Source organism: Bos grunniens, chromosome 24 (assembly GCF_055505025.1).
Source record: "Bos grunniens cultivar Pamir isolate PY7600 chromosome 24, Bosgru_T2T1.0, whole genome shotgun sequence".
Lineage (NCBI taxonomy): Eukaryota > Metazoa > Chordata > Mammalia > Artiodactyla > Bovidae > Bos > Bos grunniens.
Window position 1 is genome coordinate 45,439,618 of NC_141188.1, and position 19,657 is coordinate 45,459,274.

Sequence of the window (19,657 nt, forward strand, 5' to 3'; positions counted from 1 at the left end):
GGGTAGAGCTGGTTTATTATATGGCTGGCTGTGAGTTTCAGGGTGTCTCAGGACTGGTGTCACCACACATGTGTGGAGCTAGACCTAAATGTGGCTTGTTGAAGGACTCAAGGTGTCATGGAGTTGATGTTAGCCCATTGGTGAGCTCAAGGGACCCTGGGGTGACGCTAGCTCTCTTATTGGTGGGGTCAAGTTCTGATAGGGCTGAATGCAGGCCTCTGGGTGTTCTGGAGCTAGTTTCTGGATTCTCTGGTAGATGGGGCAGGGTCCCAGGGCAGCTGAGAGCTCAGGGGTCTTATGACAGCTTTATTTGGCATAAAATATGTCAACAAAATATGGATACAAAAACAAGACCCCTACATATGTCAATAAATTTGGAAAACTCAGCAGTGGCCACAGGACTGGAAAAGGTTAGTTTTCATTCCAGTCCCAAGAAGGGCAGTGCCAAAGAATGTTCAAACTACAGCACAATTGCGCTCATTTCATATGTTAGTGAAGTAATGCTCAAAATCCTTGAAGCTAGGCTTCGTTCAACAGTATGTGAACTGAGAACTTCCAGATGTACAAGCTGGATTTAGAAAAGGCAGAGGAACCAAAGATCAAATTGTCAACATTCGTTTGATCTTAGGGAAAGCAAGGGAATTCCAGAAAAGCATCTACTTCTGCTTCATTGACTACAAGAAAGTCTTTGACTGTGTGGATCAGAAAAAACTGTGAAAAATTCTTCAAGAGATGGGAGTACCAGACCACCTTACCTGCCTCCTGAGAAATCTATATGTAGGTCAAGATGCAACAGTTAGAACCAGACATGGAACAATGGACTAGTTCCAGATTATGAAAGGAGTACATCAAGGCTGTATATTGTCACCTTGCTTATGTAACTTATATGCAGAATACATCATGTGAAATGCCAAACTGAATGAAACACAAGCTGGAATCAAGATTGCTGGGATAAATATCAATAACCTCAGATATGCAGATGACAGCACTCTTATGGCAGAAAGCAAAGAGGAACTAGAGAGCCTCTTGATGAAAGTGACAGAAGAGAGTGAAAAAGCTGGCTTAAAACTCAGCATTCAAAAAACTAAGATCATGGCATCCAGTCCCATCACTTCATGGCAAATAGATGGGGAAACAATGGAAACAGTGACAGACTTTATTTCCTTGGGCTCCAAAATCACTGCAGATGATGACTGCAGCCATGAAATTAAAAGATGCTTGCTCATTGGAAGAAAAGCTATGACCAACCTAGACAGCATATTAAAAAGCAGGGACATTACCCACAAAGGTCCATCTAGTCAAATTATGGTTTTTCCAGTAGTCATGTATGGATGTGAGAGTTGGCCACAAAGAAAGCTGAACACTGAAGAACTGATGCTTTTGAACTGTGGTGTTGAAGAAGACTCGAGAGTCCCTTGGCCTACAAGGAGATCAAAACAGTCAATCCTAAAGGAAATCAGTTCTGAATATGCATTGGAAGGACTGATACTGAAGCTGAAGTTACAAAACTTTGGCCACCTGATGCGAAGAATTGACTCACTGGAGAAAACCCTGATGCTGGGAAAGATTGAAGGCAGGAGAAGGGGACAACTGAGGATGAGGTGGTTGGACGGCATCACTGACTCAGTGGACATGAGTTTGAGCAAACTCTGGGAGTTGGTGATGGACAGGGAAGCTTGGTGTGCTGCAGTCCATGGGGTCTCACAGAGTCAGACCTGACTGAGCAACTGAAGTGAGCAGTATAATACAGCAGAAAACTTACTTGAGTAGAGCATCAGTAGAAAACTTACTTGAGTAGAGCATCAGAAAGTCTGGACTCTAATTCTGATTGGTTTATACTTGATTTTTACATTTATCTCAGAACTTGCTGAGATGCTGTATGCTTTTTATTTTCTTACTTGTTTAGGAAAAAAAAATCCTGCTACATTGTCTTCCCCATTTTTGGATCACAAAAAGATAATGTTGGGTTGGCAAAAAAAAAAAAAAAGTTCATTTGCATTTTTTTGTAAGATGTTATGAAAAACCCCAATGAACTTTTTGGCCAACCCAATGGATAGGAAGTAGCAGTTATACCTCTTTCTTGGCTGTTACTCTTGCCAGTCAAAGAGGTCAAGGAGAAGTGTAATGTGGCTTAATATATGGAATAGAACCAGTGCACTTGTCTGACCATTCAGAATATCATTCTAACCTGAGATTGTCATAGAAAACGGAGAAACATTCAATGGAATTGGTATGACTGCTTCTATCTGGCCACTGACAACCATTTGTTGAAACTGAGGACATGGTAATTACCAACAACAGTATTGCCTATTGTTTGTGCCATGATTAAAAGACTACTTCAAAGTACATTTACATATTTATCTCCTTTTAATTCTTATAACGGCTCTGTATGATTAGGGAAGTATTATCTTCATTTTTACAGATGAGAAAAATGAGGCCAGGATGAGTTAAATGATTTGTCCTAGAACATAGAAGTTAGTTGCAAAATTGGAGATGGGAATACCAGACCATTTTAACTGTCTCCTGAGAAACCTGTATGCAGGTCAAGAAGCAATAGTTAGAATCCTGTATGGATCAACTGACTGGTTCAAGATTCAGAAAGGAGTACAACAGGGCTCTCTGCTGTCACCCTGTTTGTTTAATCTATACACTGAGCACATCATGAGAAATGCTGGGATGGATGAGTTACAAGCTGGAATCAAAATAAGCAGGAGAAACATCAACAATCTCAGATATCTGGATGATACCACCCTAATGTCAGAAAGCAAAGAGGAACTAAAGAGCCTCTTTATGAGGGTGAAGGAGGAGAGTGAAAGAGCTAGCTTAAAACTAAATGTTAACAAAACTAAGATCATGGCATCCAGCCCTGTTACTTCATGGCAAATAGAAGGGGAAAAGGTGAAAGTAGTGACAGATTTCTTCTTCTTGGGCTCTAAAATCACTGTGAATGGTGACTGTAGCCATGAAATCAGAAGATGATTGCTTTTTGGCAGGAAAACGATGACAAACCTAGACAGTGTGTTGAAAAGCAGAGACATTACTCTGCCAACAGACCATATAGTCATGACTATGGTCTTCCCAGTGGTCACGTACCGTTGTAAGAGCTGGATGGTAAAGAAGGCAGAAGGCCAAAGAATTCATGCCTTCGAACTGTGGCGCTGGAGAAGACTCCTGAAAGTCCCTTGGACAGCAAGGAGATCAAACTAGTCAATCTTCAGGGAGATTAACCCTGAATATTCACTGGAAGGACTGATGCTGAAGCTGGAGCTCCAGTATTTTGGTCATCTGGTGTGAACAGACAACTCATTGGAAAGTCCCTGATGTTGGAAAGATTGAGGGCAGAAGGAGAAGAGGATGTCAGAGGATGAGATGGCTGGATGGCATCACCAATGCAATGAACATGAACTTGGGCAAACTTCAGGAGATGGTGAGGGACAGGGGAGCCTGACTTGCTACAGTCCCTGGGGTCGCAAAGAGTTAGACATGACTGGGTGACTGAACAACTGCTAACCCCTAGTCTAGCGTTCCTCCCAACAGATAGCCATGCCCTCGTTAATTTTGCCTTGTAATATACTCTCTTCTGTTTCCCTAGATGACCTCTTTTACAAAAGTATGTTTTATAGTTTATGTTTAAAAAATAAAAAAAGTAAATGGAAAGTGGGGTGATTATTCTGTCACATATGCTCAATGAACTTAATTCACTGGTTTCATGAATATGAAATGATCTAGAGGAATATGTATTTATGTTACAATCAAGTATGTTGGGAAAATGTATGTGGTTGATACAGATACATTGATTTTCATTCTAATATTAGTTTAAGTAAATTATATGTTAGGGCCCAGCCAACAAATATATCCATTATAGTTAATTTCTCTAATTTGGTGAAAGGACTCTAGATTTATTCAGCAGTATAAATATATCAGATTATATAAAATTAATAGCTTAAGTCCATTCATATGGCTTTAATTAGGATGCAGGGATTGAGATGAAAAAAAATCAAGTGAGAGCTCTGCCTTTGATTATAATTGTATCTGCTCTAGTATCAATTTCTGCAAAGGCAAGCACGTGTTGGCTTCATTTAATACATGTTTGTTCAAAGAAGCTGAGCAATGGCTTAATTACACTTTGAAGGCTTTCATTAAAATATATTGTTTGTCTAAATACCAGTTTAGTTCACTTTATTTAATTATCCAACAGTATTTACCAGGCCAGGAATATAATTGTATACATTGAAAAAAAATAGTTGATTGTGTTATGTTTCAAGGAAAATAAATTCACTTTTGTGTAGCCTTGCTGGAATTTTGAAAACTGTCCTATTTCCAATATATGTACTTGTCTCCAAATTTGGCTTTGGGAATCTGACCATCTCATTTTCTCCCAAGGAAAGAACTTTTTAGGAGAAAACAATTCCTTGATGGACAATAATATTCTTCTCATGTGGTTTCTGGACCTTCCTACAAAAATCAGGGAGCTAAATGAGTTTTATAGTCAATGGTTTCTTCTACACTTGCCAGCTTGCTTAGCTGTGGGTATTTAGAGTTCCAAGAAAGAAAGTCAGACCATTCAATCTAAATTTCTTCAGACCTCAGTTTTCCTTTCCATTCATTCATTCTTCTTCTTCTTCCTCTGTCTTCAAATCTCTTCCTTTGCTTATGGTCTTGGCTCCAAATCTTATGGCCAAGAGCATAATAAGAAAGAGAGTTGTGTTTCCTGGCCATTAGTTCAGAAATATGCTCCTCACAAATTATCTTGGTGCCAGAAACTTACCATAAAATATTTATTGGTTTTGATCCTGATGTATTTTTAGTCTGCAAAATGTCTTCTACTTAAATGAAAATGTCTCCTGGGGGACAGAGAAACTTTTAAACTCACAGCTCATAGTGGGTAGTTGGTTTATGAAAACTGAGGTTAAATATCTTCAAGAACTTAAGGACACAGAATATGTTTCAGGCAAAAAGGAGAGAGTGGTATAGAAAAGATAATTGGAGGATATCTTATCCTTCAGTCTCTTTTTTCCCTGAAGTTTTGTTCTGTGCTTGAGTCACACGTCCTATTTCTCTTCCTCTCTCTTCTACTTCCACTACTCTCCTTCATGCGACTCATCCTCTCTCTAGAACTCAAACAGAACATGTAATTATTGGACAAGATTGAATGTACAATGCAGGAGAAGTTAAGAATTGGAGATGTGAAAAACAGTACTCTTTTTGGGTTTAAAAATTCTCAATTTCTGATCTTATAGTTATGTTGGTTAAGAGCATGGTTATTGAGGCCATGGTTCAAATCCAAGAGTTGTCGCTTATTATCTGTGTGACCTTGGGCGTATTTCCCTCATATCTTCTCTGAACTTCCAATTTCTTTTTTTTTCTTCCCACTTCTTGCCACTTTATTTTTTAATTGAAGAATAATTGCTTTACAGAATTTTATTATTTTCTGTCAAAGAGCAACAAGAATCAGCCATGGGTACACCCATGGCCCCTCCCTCCTGAACCTCTCTCCCATCTCCCTACCCATCCCAACCTTCCAGATTGTCACAAAGCCCCTGTTTGTGTTCCCTGAGTCATACTGCAGATTCCCATTGGCTATCTATTTTACATATGGTATTGTAAAAGTTTCCATGTTACTCTCTCTTACATCTCACCCTCTCCCTTCTCCCCTCACCCAGGCCCATAGGTCTGTTCTCTATGTCTGTTTCTCCATTGCTGCCCTGCAAATAAATTCATCAGTACCATCTTTCTAGATTCAATATATATGCATCAGTATATGATATTTATATTTCTCTTTCTGACTTCACTCTGTATAATAGGCTCTAGGTTCATCCACCTGATTAGAACTGACTAAAATGTGTTCCTTTTTATGGCTGAGTAATATTCCATTGTATATATGTACCACAACTTCTTTATCCATTCATCTGTCGATGGATATCTAGGTTGCTCACACGTTCTAGCTATTGTAAATAGTGCTGCAATGAACACTGGGGGTACTTGTGTCTTTTTCAATTTTGATTTCCTCAGGGTATGTGCCTAGGAGTGGAATGGCTGGGTCATATGGTGGTTTTATTCCTAGTTTTTAAAGAAATCTCCATACTGTCTTCCAAAGTGGCTGGATCAATTTGCTTTCCCACCAGTAATGCAAGAGGGTTCCCTTTTCTCCACACCCTCTCCAGCATTTATTTTTTTTGTTTGTAGACTTTTTGATGATGGCCATTCTGATTGGTGTCAGACGGTATTTCATTGTAGTTTTGATTTGCTTTTCTCTAATAGTGAGTGATGTTGAGCATCTTTTCATGTGTTTGTTAGCCATCTGTATGTCTTGTTCGGAGAAATGTCTGTTTAGGTCTTACTCCCAGTTTTTGACTGGATTGTTTGTTTTTCTGATATTAAGTTGTGTGAGCTGCTTGTATCTTTTGGAAATTAATCCTTTGTCAGTTGTTTCCTTTGGTATTATTTTCTTCCATTCTGAGGGTTGTCTCTTCACCTTGCTTATAGTTTCCTTTGCTGTGCAAAGCTTTTAAGTTTAATTAGGTCTTGCTTGTTTATTTTTGTTTTTATTTCCATTAATCTAAGAGGTGGGTCATAGAAGATCTTGCTTTGGTTTATGTCATTGTGTGTTCTGCCTATGTTTTCCTGTAAGAGTTTTATAACTCTGGTCATACATTTAGGTCTTTAGTCCATTTTGAATTTATCTTTGTGTATGTTATTAGGAAATATTCTAATTTCATTGTTTTGCATGTAACTGTCCAATTATCCCAGCACCACTTATCAAAGAGGCTATCTTTGCCCCATTGTATATTCTTGCCTCCTTTGTCAAAAATAAGTTACCCATAGGTGCATGAGTTTATCTCCAGGCTCTCTATTTTGTTCCATTGGTCTATGGTTCTGTTTTTGTGCCAGTACCATACTGTCTTGATGATTATAGCTCTATAGTATATTTTGAAGTCAGGAAGATTGCTTCCTCCAGCTCCATTCTTCTTTCTCAAGCCTGCATTGGCTACTTGGGGTCTTTTGTGTTTCCGTATGAATTGTGAAACTTCTGTTCTAGTTCTGTGAAAAATACCATTGATAATTTGACAGGGATCACGTTGAATTTGTGGATTGCATTTGGTAGTATAGTCATTTTCAAATATTGATTCTGCTTACCCAGGAACGGGGAAGATCTCTCCATCTGTTATGTCATCTTTGATTTCTTTCATCAGTGTCTTATAATTTTCTATATACAGTTTTTTTGTCTCCTTAGGTAAGTTTATTCCTAGATGTTTAATTCTTTTTGTTGCAATGGTGAATGGGATTGATTCCTTAATTTCTCTGTCTGATTTTTTATTGTTAGTATATGGGAATGGAGGTGATTTCTGTGTATTGACCTTGACTCTCACGACTTTGCTGAACTCACTGATTAGCTCTAGTAATGTTCTGATAGTTTCTTTTGGGTTTTCTATGTATAGTATCATGTTGTCTGCAAACAGTGAGAGTTTTACTTCTTCTTTTCTGATCTAGATTCATTTTGTTTCTTTTTGTTCTCTAATAGCCATAGCTAGGACTTCCAAAACTATGTTGAATAATAGTGGTGAGAGTGGCCACCCTTTTCTTCTTCCTGATCTTAGAGGGAATGTTTTTAGTTTGTCACCATTGAGAATAATGTTTGTTGTAGGCTAATCATATACGGCCTTTACTATGTTGAGGTAGGTTCCTTCTATGCTCATTTTTTTAAGCGTTTTTATCATAAATGGTGCTGAATTTTGTTAAAGGCTTTTTCTGCATCTATTGAGATGATTGTATGGTTTTTAATATTTAAATTTGTTAATATGGCATATCACATTGATTGATTTATGTATATTAACGGATCCTTGCATCCTTGGTATAAACCTGACTTGATCATGGTGTATGAACTTTTTAAGGTGTTGTTGAATACTGTTTGTTAGAATTTGGTTGAGGATTTTTGCATCTATTTTCATCAATGATATTGGCCTGTAAGTTTCTTTTTTGAGTGTGTTGTCTTTGCCTGATTTTGGTATCAGGGTGATTTGGCTTTGTAGGATGACTTTGGGAGTGTTCCTTCCTCTGCAATGTTTTGGAAGAATTTCAGAAAAATAGTCATTAGCTCTTCTCTAAATGGACTGAGTGACTGAACTGAACTGAACTGAAATGTATGATAGTATTCCCCTGTGAAGCCTTCTGGCCCTGGGTTTTTGTTTTTGGGGAGATTTTTGATCACAGTTTAGATTTCAGTGTTTGTAATTAGCTTGTTCATAATTTCTATTGCTTCTTGGTTCAGCCTTGGGAGGTTGAACTTTTCTAAGAATCTGCCCATCTCCTCTAGCTTTTCCATTTTATTGGCATGTAGTTTCTCATAATATTCTCTTATGATCCTTTGTGTTTCTGTGTTATCTGTTGTAACCTTTCCTTTTTCATCTCTAATTTTGTTGACTTGATTTTTCTCCCTTTTTTTCTTGATGAGTTTGGCTGCTGCTAAGTCGCTTCAGTTGTGTCCGACTCTGTGCGACCCCATAGATGGCAGCCCACCAGGCTCCCCTGTCCCTGGGATTCTCCAGGCAAGAACACTGGAGTGGGTTTCCATTTCCTTCTCCAGTGCATGAAAGTGAAAAGTGAAAATGAAGTCGCTCAGTCATGTCTGACCCTTAGCTACCCTATGGACTGCAGCCTACCAGGCTCCTCTGTCCATGGGAGTTTCCAGGCAAGAGTACTGGAGTGGGTTGCCATTTCCTTCTCTGGATGAGTTTGGCTAGTGGTTTGCAAATTTTGTTTGTCTTCTCAAAGAATCAGCTTTTAGTTTTATTAATCTTTGGTATTGTTTCCTTCATTTCTTTTTCATTTATTTCTGCTATGATCTTTATAATTTCTTTCCTTCTGCTAACTTTGGGTTTTTTTTTGTTGTTGTTGTTCTTCTTCTTCTTTTTGCAGCTGCTTTAGATGTAGAGTTAGGTTGTCTATTTGATGCTTTTCTTGTTCCTTGAGGTAGGATTGTATTGCTATAAACTTCCCTCTTAGAACTGCTTTTGCTGAATCCTATAGGTTTTGAGTTGTCATGTTTTCATTGTCATTTGTTTCTAGGAATCTTTTGATTTCCTTTCTTATTTCTCTAGTAACCTCTTCATTATTTAGTAATGTATTATTTAATCTCAATGAGTTTGTGTTTATTGACGTTTTTATTTTCCAGTAGTTGATATCGAGTCTCATAGTCTTATGGTCAGAGAAGATACTTGATATGATTTCAGTTTTCTTAATTTACTGAGGCATGATTTGTGGCTCAAGATGTGGCCTATCCTGGAGAATGTTCCATGTGCATTTGAGAAGAAACTGTATTCTTCTGCTGGAAAGTCCTGAAGATGTCAAGTCGGTCCATTTGGTCTCATGTTTCATTTAAGGTTTGTGTTTCCTTATTGATTCTCTGTTTTGATGACCTGTCCATTGGCATAGTAAGTGGGGGTGTTAAAGTTCCCTACTATTATTGTGTTACTGTCGATTTCCCCTCTTATGCCTGTTAGTGATTGCCTCATGTATTGAGTTGCTTTTAATGTTGGGTGCATACATATTTACAATTGTTATGTCTTCTTGCATTGATCCCTTGATCATTTTGTAGTGTCCTTCTTTGTCTCTTATAATATTCTTTATTTTAAAGTCTATTTTGTCTGAATATAAGAATTGCAATTCTGCTTTCTTTTGTTTTCCGTTCACGTGGAATATGTTTTTCCCTCCTTTTACTTTCTGTATGTGTCTCTAGATGTGAAATGGGTCTCTTGTGGGCAGGATATATATATGTCTTGCTTTTGTATCCATTTAGTTAGTCTGTATCTTTTCGTTGGTGCATTTAATGTTTACATTTAAGGTAATTATTGATATATATGTTACTTTTGGCATTTTCTTAATTCTTTTGGGTTTGTTTTTGTAGGTCTTTCCTTTCTCTCGTGTTCACTGGCTATGTAAATCCCTTTAGCATTTGGTGTAAGGCTGGTCTGGTGGTGCTAAATTCTGTTAAGTTTTGCTTGTCTATAAAGCTTTTGATTACTCCATTAATTTTGAAGGAAATCTTTGCCAGGTATAGTAATCTTGATTGTAGATTTTTTTATTTCAGTACTTTAAATATATCTTGCCATTCCCTTCTGGCCTGCAGACTTTCTGCTGAAAGACCCACTGTTAATTGTATGGGTTTCCCCTTGTATGTTACTTATTGTTTTGCCTCGCTGCTTTTAATATTTCTTTGTGGTTAATCTCTGTTGGCTTGATTAATATGTGTTGATGTGTTTCTCCTTGGGTTTATCCTTCTTAGACTTGATTGACTATTTTCTTTCCCATGTTGGGGAAGTTTTCAACTATAATTTATTCAAAAATTTTCTCAGTGCCTTCTTTTTTTCTTCTTCCTCTGGGATTCCTATAACTTGAAAGTTGGTGCTTTTAGTATTGTCTCAAAGGTATCTGATGCTATCCTCATTCTTTTCATTCTTTTTCCTTTATTTGGCTCTTCAGCAGTTATTTGCACCATTCTATCTTACAGCTCACTTCTCTGTTCTTCTGCCTCAGTTATTCTGCTTTTGGTTCCTTCTAGAGTATTTTTAATTTCAGTACTTGTGTTATTCATCTCTGTTTGCGTATTCTTTATTTCTTCTATGTCCTTGGTGATTGTATTAACTGTCTTAATTGTTTCTTGCATTTTCTCCATTCTATTTTCAAGTCTTCAGAGTATCTTTACTGTCATTATTCTGAATTCTCTTTCAGGTAGATTGCTTATTTCCTCTTTGTTTGGTCTGAGTTTCTACCTTTTTCTTTAATTTGTGCTGTATTTCTCTGCTTTCTCATTTTTCTCCCCCTAACTTGCTCCACTTGAGGTCTCCTTTTCTCATGATTTAGGGTTGTATTCCTTCTTCCTTTTAGTTTTTACCCTTGGGGTAAAGGTTGGTTGATGGGTTTGTGTTGACTTCTTGTTAGGGATGACTTGTGCTAGTGTTCTAGTGAGAGGAGATCACACAGGTAATTACAGAAATAATGGTACATATACACACACTTCCACACACACAGTTATAACCAAAGTATTCTAAAGACTCCAGGAGATTGACTTGGTGAACAAGGGAAACCAAGATTGATATCAACCACTTAAAAGCAGAGCTAGGTAATGCTCAGTGCAGAAAACTGAGCCTAAGCAGAGTGCTAACTGGGGAATATAGCAAATAAGTTGGTGAAAAAAAGAGTGAAGGAAAAAAGGTAGAAGAAAACACAGAAAAAAAAGAGGAGAGGGGAGAGAAAAGGAAGGGGTGGAAAAAAGGGTAAAAATGAGAGAGAAAATAAAAAATAGAGAAGCAAAGATAAATAGACATATGTGAAAACAATTTATATATACTCAGGAATAGCTACTCTAAGAAAAGCAGTCAAATATACAAAAACAAAATCAGAAAAATCACCAAAAAAAGGGGGTGAAAAAGAAAATGAAAATCTTAAAATGAATTTTTTTTTTTTAAACTAAAGAAGCAAAGAAGAGGGTTCGGGATGGGGAACACATGTATACCTGTGGCGGATTCATTTTGATATTTGGCAAAACTAATACAATTATGTAAAGTTTAAAAATAAAATAAAATTGGAAGAATTAAAAAAAAAAAAAAAGAAGCAAAGAAGAAAACTCCACAGCACTGCAAATGTTAATGTGAAGGTAGAAATATGTAGGGGGAATAAACAGATTTATAAGAAAGAAAAAAGGTCTCAAGGTCATACTTATTCTTGGTTGTGGAGTCTGTCCCCATGCATGGGGTTGGGTTAGTGTCTTGTGATGTTTTTCTGGTTGGAGGGTATGTGCCTGTGTTCTGATTGTTGGAGCTGGATCTCTTCTCTCTGAAGGGTAGTGCAGTGTCCAATAGTATGTTTTGGGGTGTCTATGGTTCAGTATGTCTTTGGGCAGTCCTTCTGACTTTGGCAGTGTTAGACACATCTACTTCCACAGCTGCGTCGAAGTGGCTGTCTCAGCATATCTTCACTGGCACCAGCCCCCTCCCTACTTGTCCCTGGTATCTTTGCTAGTGTTTTTGTTCCCCAGCCTCGCCCTGCACTGCAGGCTGAAGCTTTCCAGGTAGGGGTTTTATGGGTCTTTTCTCAGCTCCCTGATCGAGAAAAGTGTCACAAAGACTTGTGTGGGCTTTCCTCAGCCCCCCTGAGCTCACCCTCTGCTTCTCAGGGCTTATGTTCACTTGCCTTGGCTCCCTGGACCTGTCCTCTGAATCATGGGGCTTGTGTGCACTTGTTTCAGCTCACCAGCCCACCCTCTATATTGTGGGGCTTGTGTGTTCTTCTTTCTGCTCCCTTGGCCTGCCCACTATTCCTCTGAGGGTTGTGTGTGCTGGAGAGGTCTCTATGCTGCCCCTCTCTCTGTCTATCACAGCACCCCTGGCCTGCCCTTTGCACTGCAAGGCTTCTGTGGGCTTCTCTCAGTTCCCCGAGCCTGCCCTCTGGTTGGGGCCACAGTTATGAGCTGCTTATGGGCTGAGAAGTGCAGATTTCTCTGTTTTCTGTCCTCTAAGTCCTGGCTTTGCCCAGTTTTCCAGGATTCCTCAGCTCTCCCTTGGGTCTGCCTGTGAGGGAGCTTCCCCGTGCATGGAACTCTTCCTGCTTCAGGACTCCCTACCTCCCTTGGGGCACAAGCTCCCATCCAGAAATTCCCTATCTTTTCCCTTTTTCTGTCTTCATCCTCTCTCTTACCTCATTCCAGGGAGCTTAGCCTGCCTTCTGGAGGCCTGGGGTATTCTGCTGTGATCTGGAGGTTGCTTTGTAAGAGTTGTTCCATATCTTGATGAGTTTTTTTATGTATTTGTGGAGAGGCTGGTGATCCCCCCATCTTAATTCTCTGCCATCTTCTTCCACTCCCAAATTTCTTAGAACAAAATCTAACTTAAGGTAGTTGTGAGGATTATTGAATTAAGTAGCACAGTGACTAGTGCATAGTAAGTGTTCAATATATGGAAGCTGATAGTAATAAAAAGTGTTAGTATAACAACAAAAACTAAGGTACATATAACCAGATTTCATTTATAGTTTATAAATAACATATTTATAAACTAATAAATAATATTAGTTTATTAGTAATAAATTAATATATTAGTGGTGTTATAACCTTTGTTAATTGGAAAGCTCATTTTAAACTATTGTGATCATGCCTAAACACTAAGAAATAATTTTAAAAATAAAATTTAAAAGCAGATATAAGCAGGTCAATAAATGTTTGGATCCCATGCAGTGAAACCCATGTCCTCAACTCACAAGGCTATTAAACAACTTAAATTATCTTGCTATAATAAATTAAAAAGAATTGGTCTATGTTCTGTGTCTGCTAAAGGCAAATAATTTTTAGCAGTAAAGACTGGACTCTAAGCATCCAACTAGGGGAAGGAGAAAGGAGAACTTAAAAACTGCAAAACATGCTATGGGAATCAGAGACTAGTTCTTTAGGAAGAGATATCCAAGAGTTATCTGTCTATTCTGTCTAGTAAAAGCTATGGCTTTTCTAGTAGTCATGTATGGATGTGAGAGTTGGACTATAAAGAAAGCTGAGCACCAAAGAATTGATGCTTTTGAAGTGTGGTGTTGGAGAAGACTCTGGAGAGCCCCTTGGACTGCAAGGAGATCCAACCAGTCCATCCTAAAGGAAATCAGTCCTGAGTGTTAATTGGAAGGACTGATGTTGAAGCTGAAACTCCAATACTTTGGCCACCTGATGTGAAGAGCTGACTCATTTGAAAAGACTCTGATGCTGGGAAAGATTGAAGGCAGGAGGAGAAGGGTATGACAGAGGATGAGATGGTTGGATGGCATCACCAACTCGATGGACATGAGTTTGAGTGAGCTCCGAGAGTTGGTTGATGGACAGGGAGGCCTGGCATGGTGCAGTCCATGGGGTCGCAAAGAGTTGTACATGACTGAGCAACTGAACTGAATAGATATGCAGATAACACCATACTTATGGCAGAAAGTGAAGAGGAACTAAAGAACGTCTTGATGAAGGTCAAAGAGGAGAGTGAAAAATCTGGGTTAAAACAACATTCAAAAAACCAAGATAATGACATTTGGTCCCATCACTTCATGGCAAATAGATGGGGAAACAATGACAGACTTTATTTTCTTGGGCTCTAAAATCACTGCAGATGGTGACTGCAGCCATGAAATTAAAAGATGCTTGCTTCTTGAAAGAAAAGCTATGACCAACCTAGACAGCATATTAAAAAGCAGAGACATTACTTTGCCAAGAAAAGTCCATCTAGTCAAAGCTATGGTTTTCCAGTAATCATGTATGGATGTGAGAGTTGGACCATAAAGAAGGCTGAGTCAAAGAATTGATGCTTTTCAACTGTGCCCCTTGGACTGCAAGGAGATCAAACCAGTCAATCCTAAAGGAAATCAACCCTGAATATCCATTGAAAGGACTGATGCTTAAATTGAAACTTCACTATTTTGGCTACCTGATGCAAAGAGGCAACTTATTAGAAAAGATCCTGATCTGGGAAAGACTGAAGGCAGGAGGAGAAAGGGACAACAGAGGACGAGATGGTTGGATGGCATCAGTGACTCAATGGACATGAGTTTGAGCAGGTTCCAGGAGATTGTGAAGGACAGGGAAGCCTGGTGTGCTGCAGTCCATAGGGTCAAAAAGAGTTGGACATGACTGAGCGGCTGAACAACAACAACTACTATCCTTTAAAATTTTGATGTATTGTTAACATGCACTACCATCTATCATGGAAACTATTATTGTCCTCAGGTTAAAAAATGAGACTTGAAGTGAAGCATTTTTCCCAATGTGACACAGGTAGAATGTGTCAAAACTGAATTCAAATCTGGGAGATCAAACTTTAAGGGAACACCTCTTGAAATTGTATCATGCTTGTGAAAACCACATGACAGAAATCTGCAAAAAGTTGTTCAGAAAATATTAAGCTGGCCTTCCTAGAACACCAGCAGCAGAGAAAAGCAAGTTATCATCCACAGACCAAGTTAGCCACAATACCATTAAAATTTGACTCCAACATTACTCTTCAGTCAACTCTTCTACAAGTGGACATTCTTCTTACCTTAGAGACCTGGGTCTGCCTTCCCAGTCATGTTTGACTATGTTCTGCTGAGATGATAAAAATCTGCCTGCAGTGCAGGAGACTGGGTTCAGTCCCTGGGTTGAGAAGATCCCCTGGAGGAGGGCATGGCAGCCCACTCCAATATTTTTGCTTGGAGAATTCCCATGGACAGAGGAGCCTGGTGGGCTACAGTCCACGGGCTCCCAAAGAGTCGGGTACAACTGATCAACTAGGCACAGCACAACAGCAACCAGTATTTGGCACAGCCTCTGAAATTAGCAGTCTATGATATGAACGTAAAGGCAAATGCCCTTTCCCACTTTGCTAGATTAAGTTGGAAGGACCAAATTTTATCTACTTTAAAATTATGCTCGGAACTTGACCTTATGCATTAATTCTACTTATGGATAAAGCTCAGTCATTGGCAGACAGGATTTTATTTTGTTTTGTTTTAGAATCTTGCTCTATGAACTTGGAAATAGAACCTGCATTCTATTTCCAGGTAATACTTTGGACACTTGACACTGTGTTTTCAAATTGTCAGTCTTAGTTATATAAGGGATTTTGAAGATACTTTTTTATTCCAGTATGACCATAACCACAAAACACACTAAGAGAGAGATGTCCCAGGAAATAGTAGAAGGATTTACATATCTCTAACATGGATGTCATGGAAATGGGGACTGAGATTATGATACAAGGAGGCTGATGATCAGAAACTATGTTTCATAAATCTATTCCTGTTATAGACCAGATACATGAGCTCTCATGTGGGTATATTTAGTTGCAGGCAGGAAGGCAGAAAGAATTTAAAAGTGTGTATATATTGGTGGTTTAGATTTGAAGGTACAGAGTAGAGATGGTGGGTGTCTTGGAAAATAAGTAGTCCTATTCTCAAAATCTTTGTTTATCTGGAAAATAACAGTAATCTGAAAGGAATGAAAATGATACCAGGTAGTCATGAGATAAGTAGAAAGATTCAGTCAATTGTCTATAGTACAGAATAAATCTACCCAAATTCCAAGCTAAAATAATTTTTTAGTTACCCAAGGGGAAAAAAATTAAAGTACAAATAGTGGCATTTTCACTTTTTGCTTTACAGAGCATACTGGAATCTCTATCCTTTGGCATAATGAAGAAAAGAAACCAGAGGTGGCTCTATCTAAAGACCAGTGATCAATGGAATAGAGGCTGTTGGTAGAGCTTCTCCAGAGGAACTCGAGAGTTTGGGAACTAGAGAGGAACTCTAGGAGAGAATTCCCAACTGCTGGGTTGGGATGGGAGCAGATCAAGAGCTCTTCCTTTTCCAGTCCTATGTGGTCACTATCTACCTTTTGGCCACTCTCCAGTCTCATACTAACTTTCTTCTCTGGGACCTGTTCTTCTACTTGTTCTTGTACCTTACTCTTCCTGCTCATCTGGGGTTTATCTCCCTCCTGCCGGCTTTCTGTCCTTTTCAATACTGTTTTTAGTGGCAGAGCCGAGAATGGGAGAAGAGCAGGCTGTCTAAGCAGCACCTCTCCGTCCTCCTCGCCTCTCTTCTCCTCACCTCGCTCTCGCCGCCTGCTCGCCCTGCCGCTTTGCTCGGTGCCCAGAACACCTTCCACCATGGCCACCTCGGTGAGCTCCCACTTGAACAAAGGCATCAAGCAGGTGTACATGGCCCTACCTTAGGGCGATAAAGTCCAAGCTATGTACATCTGGATCGACAGTACTGGAGAAGGACTGCGCTGCAAGACCCGAACCTTGGTTCTGAACCCAAGTGTATAGAAGAGTTGCCCGAGTGGAATTTTGATGGCTCTAGTACTTTTCAGTCTGAAGGCTCCAACAGTGACATGTATCTTGTCCCCACTGCCATGTTTCGGGACCCTTTCCACAAGGACCCCAACAAGCTGGTGTTCTGTGAAGTCTTCAAGTACAACCGAAAGCCTGCAGAGACCAATTTAAGGCACACCTGTAAACGGATAATGGACATGATGAGCAACCAGCGCCCCTGGTTTGGAATGGAGCAGGAATATACCTTCATGGGCACTGATGGGCACCCCTTTGGTTGGCCTTCCAATGGCTTTCCTGGGCCCCAGGGTCCCTACTACTGTGGTGTGGGAGTGGACAAGGTCTATGGCAGGGATATTGTGGAGGCTCACTACCGGGCCTGCTTGTACGCCGGCATCAAGATTGGGGGCACGAACGCCGAGGTCATGCCTGCACAGTGGGAATTCCAGATAGGACCCTGTGAAGGAATCGACATGGGCAATCATCTCTGGGTGGCCCGTTTCATCTTGCATCGTGTGTGTGAAGACTTCGGAGTGATCGCCACCTTTGATCCTAAGCCCAATCCTGGAAACTGGAATGGTGCTGGCTGCCACACCAACTTTAGCACCAAGGCCATGTGAGAGAATGGTCTGAAGTACATTGAGGAGGCCATTGAGAAGCTAAACAAGCGGCACCAGTACCACATCCGAGCCTACAATCCCAAGGGGGGCCTGGACAACGCCCGGTGCCTAACTGGATTCCACGAAACCTCCAACATCAACGACTTCTCTGCCGGTGTGGCCAACCGTGGTGCTAGCATCCGCATCCCCCGGACTGTTGGCCAGGAGAAGAAGGGCTACTTCGAAGACCTTCGCCCATCTGCCAACTGTGACCCCTTCGCCGTGACCGAAGCCCTCATCCACACGTGTCTTCTGAACGAAATGGGCGACGAGCCCTTCCAGTACAAGAACTAAGTGGACTAGCCTTGCAGCCCTCGAAGCCCCTCTTAATTCTACATCTTACTCCCACTCTCACCCCTCTCAATGTTATAATAGCTATAACTCAAAGGGTGGAATATCAAGGTCTTTTTTTTTTTTTTTTTTAATTCCTCACACCCAGTTAATATCTCTTGCTTTCTTTGGTCAGGACTAAAGGGGTCAAGTTCTTAATCACTTCACAACCACCTACCTACTCCTGTCCTTTTCTTTTTCCTATCACTGAAGCTTTCTAGTGCATTAGTTGGGAGGGGGGCGGGGGAACATAACCACTGCTCCCATTTAATCAGGTGTGTTTGTCCAATAGGCATAGCTCTCCGGACAGAGAGCCCAGTCATTGTGAAGGGATGGGGAGGACTCTGAGTGGTTACTGAGTCGGGGACAGGGGTGCTGGATTCTATGGTTAGGTTAGGATTTCCCTTCTTGGTGGGAAGTTCCATTACTTACAAGGTTGTAACCAACTTTCTATCAAAAGTGAAAATTAAGGGGGAAGGAAGGGTGGGAAGTCAGGTAGGAAAACGCCCTAGATCTCCTGGTGTGGTGCTTCCCTTGCCTGGGGCTCAATGCCCTAACAGGCTCCGCATAAATGGATGGATGGCCCTACCTTAAAAGAAAAAGTTCTCATTGTGTGGTCCTCCATTATAACACAAAGCAGAGTAGTATTTTTATATTTAAATGTAAAAACAAAAAAATTATATATATGAGTGTGCAGATAAATGTGTGTTTTCTCTTTAGGGAGAAAAAGCCATTCTGGTTACGGGGAACCCAAATTTGAGACTAAGTCTGGTTAGAAATAAGGATCTCCTTTTGAGTGGGCGTGGGAATGGGAGAGGCTGTGCTGGAAGAGTTGGTTGTTTCGGGCTGATATTCCCTCACAACCATTTCAGGGCTTCTCTCCGCCCTGCTTGCCCTTCTGGGAGGCTGACGTTGGTTGGTTAACAGGTGGAAGCCCATGATAGCAATAGCCATCACCTGAGCCCCAGGTTTAAAAGACACACGTGAAAAAAAAAAAAAATAAAAGACACACATGTACTTGTACACGTGTGTGTACAAGTGTGTGTACTTGTACACAGGGGTTTGGAAATATGAGCTGGCTGGTCAACTTGAGCATGTTACTGACAAGGGGGTATTGGGGTTATTTTCCGGTGGGACTAGCATGTCACTAAAGCAGGCCTTTTGATAATATTAAAAAAAAAAGATTTTTTTTAAAGCAAAACAGAATTTTAGATTTTAATCATATTTGTTAGGGTTTCTATGTCTTTGTTTTACAGAATTGCTTGTTTGCTTCAGCTGTCTCCTCCCCATCTCTGCTCTGGAGGAAATGGGACAAGTCTGGAGTCCAAACAGTTGTAATTTTTGTATCTTGGTGTCTGTTCTCTGAGTGTGAAATATTCCCTTCCTTTGTTAAGATTCCTGAGGAGTTACTATTTTTTTTTCTTTTATAATAAAAACAAACCCTACCTTTGTCCTTACCAAAAAAAATAAAAATAAAAAAATAAAGGTAGAAAGTTTCCCTAAGAACACATAGGCTGTACCCCTATGCTTACTGAAAAATGGCTTTTCAACTGAACAGATTAGTCACTTCCATGCTCACAATGTGCTATTGTGCTATTATGGAGCTGACACCAGCTCTGTTATCATCGTCCTCTGTGGCCTCATGTGAACATTCTCACCTGTGCTTTTTACTTCACCCATATGTAAAGAAAGCAACACTTACTTTGCCTACATAAATTTATCTCCTAGTTATCTTAGAGAATTCAAATTTATATATAAATTTATGTGTTCTTTAATTCACCTATTCAACAAATATTTGTGAAGTGCTTACCACATGAATGTGATTGAAAGGTAGAAAAA

The 19,657-nt window shown here is 39.8% G+C and overlaps 1 pseudogene across 1 annotated transcript in view; it reads left to right on the forward strand.

The window, feature by feature from the left end:
* Positions 1-19,303, forward strand: part of LOC147346191 (glutamine synthetase pseudogene) — a 209,941-nt pseudogene extending 190,638 nt beyond the window's left edge. The window contains exon 5 of the transcript XR_015154010.1: positions 16,159-19,303. The product of XR_015154010.1 is annotated as a glutamine synthetase pseudogene (transcript). The remainder of the gene's footprint in view (positions 1-16,158) is intronic.
* The last annotated feature ends 354 nt before the right edge of the window (positions 19,304-19,657 follow it).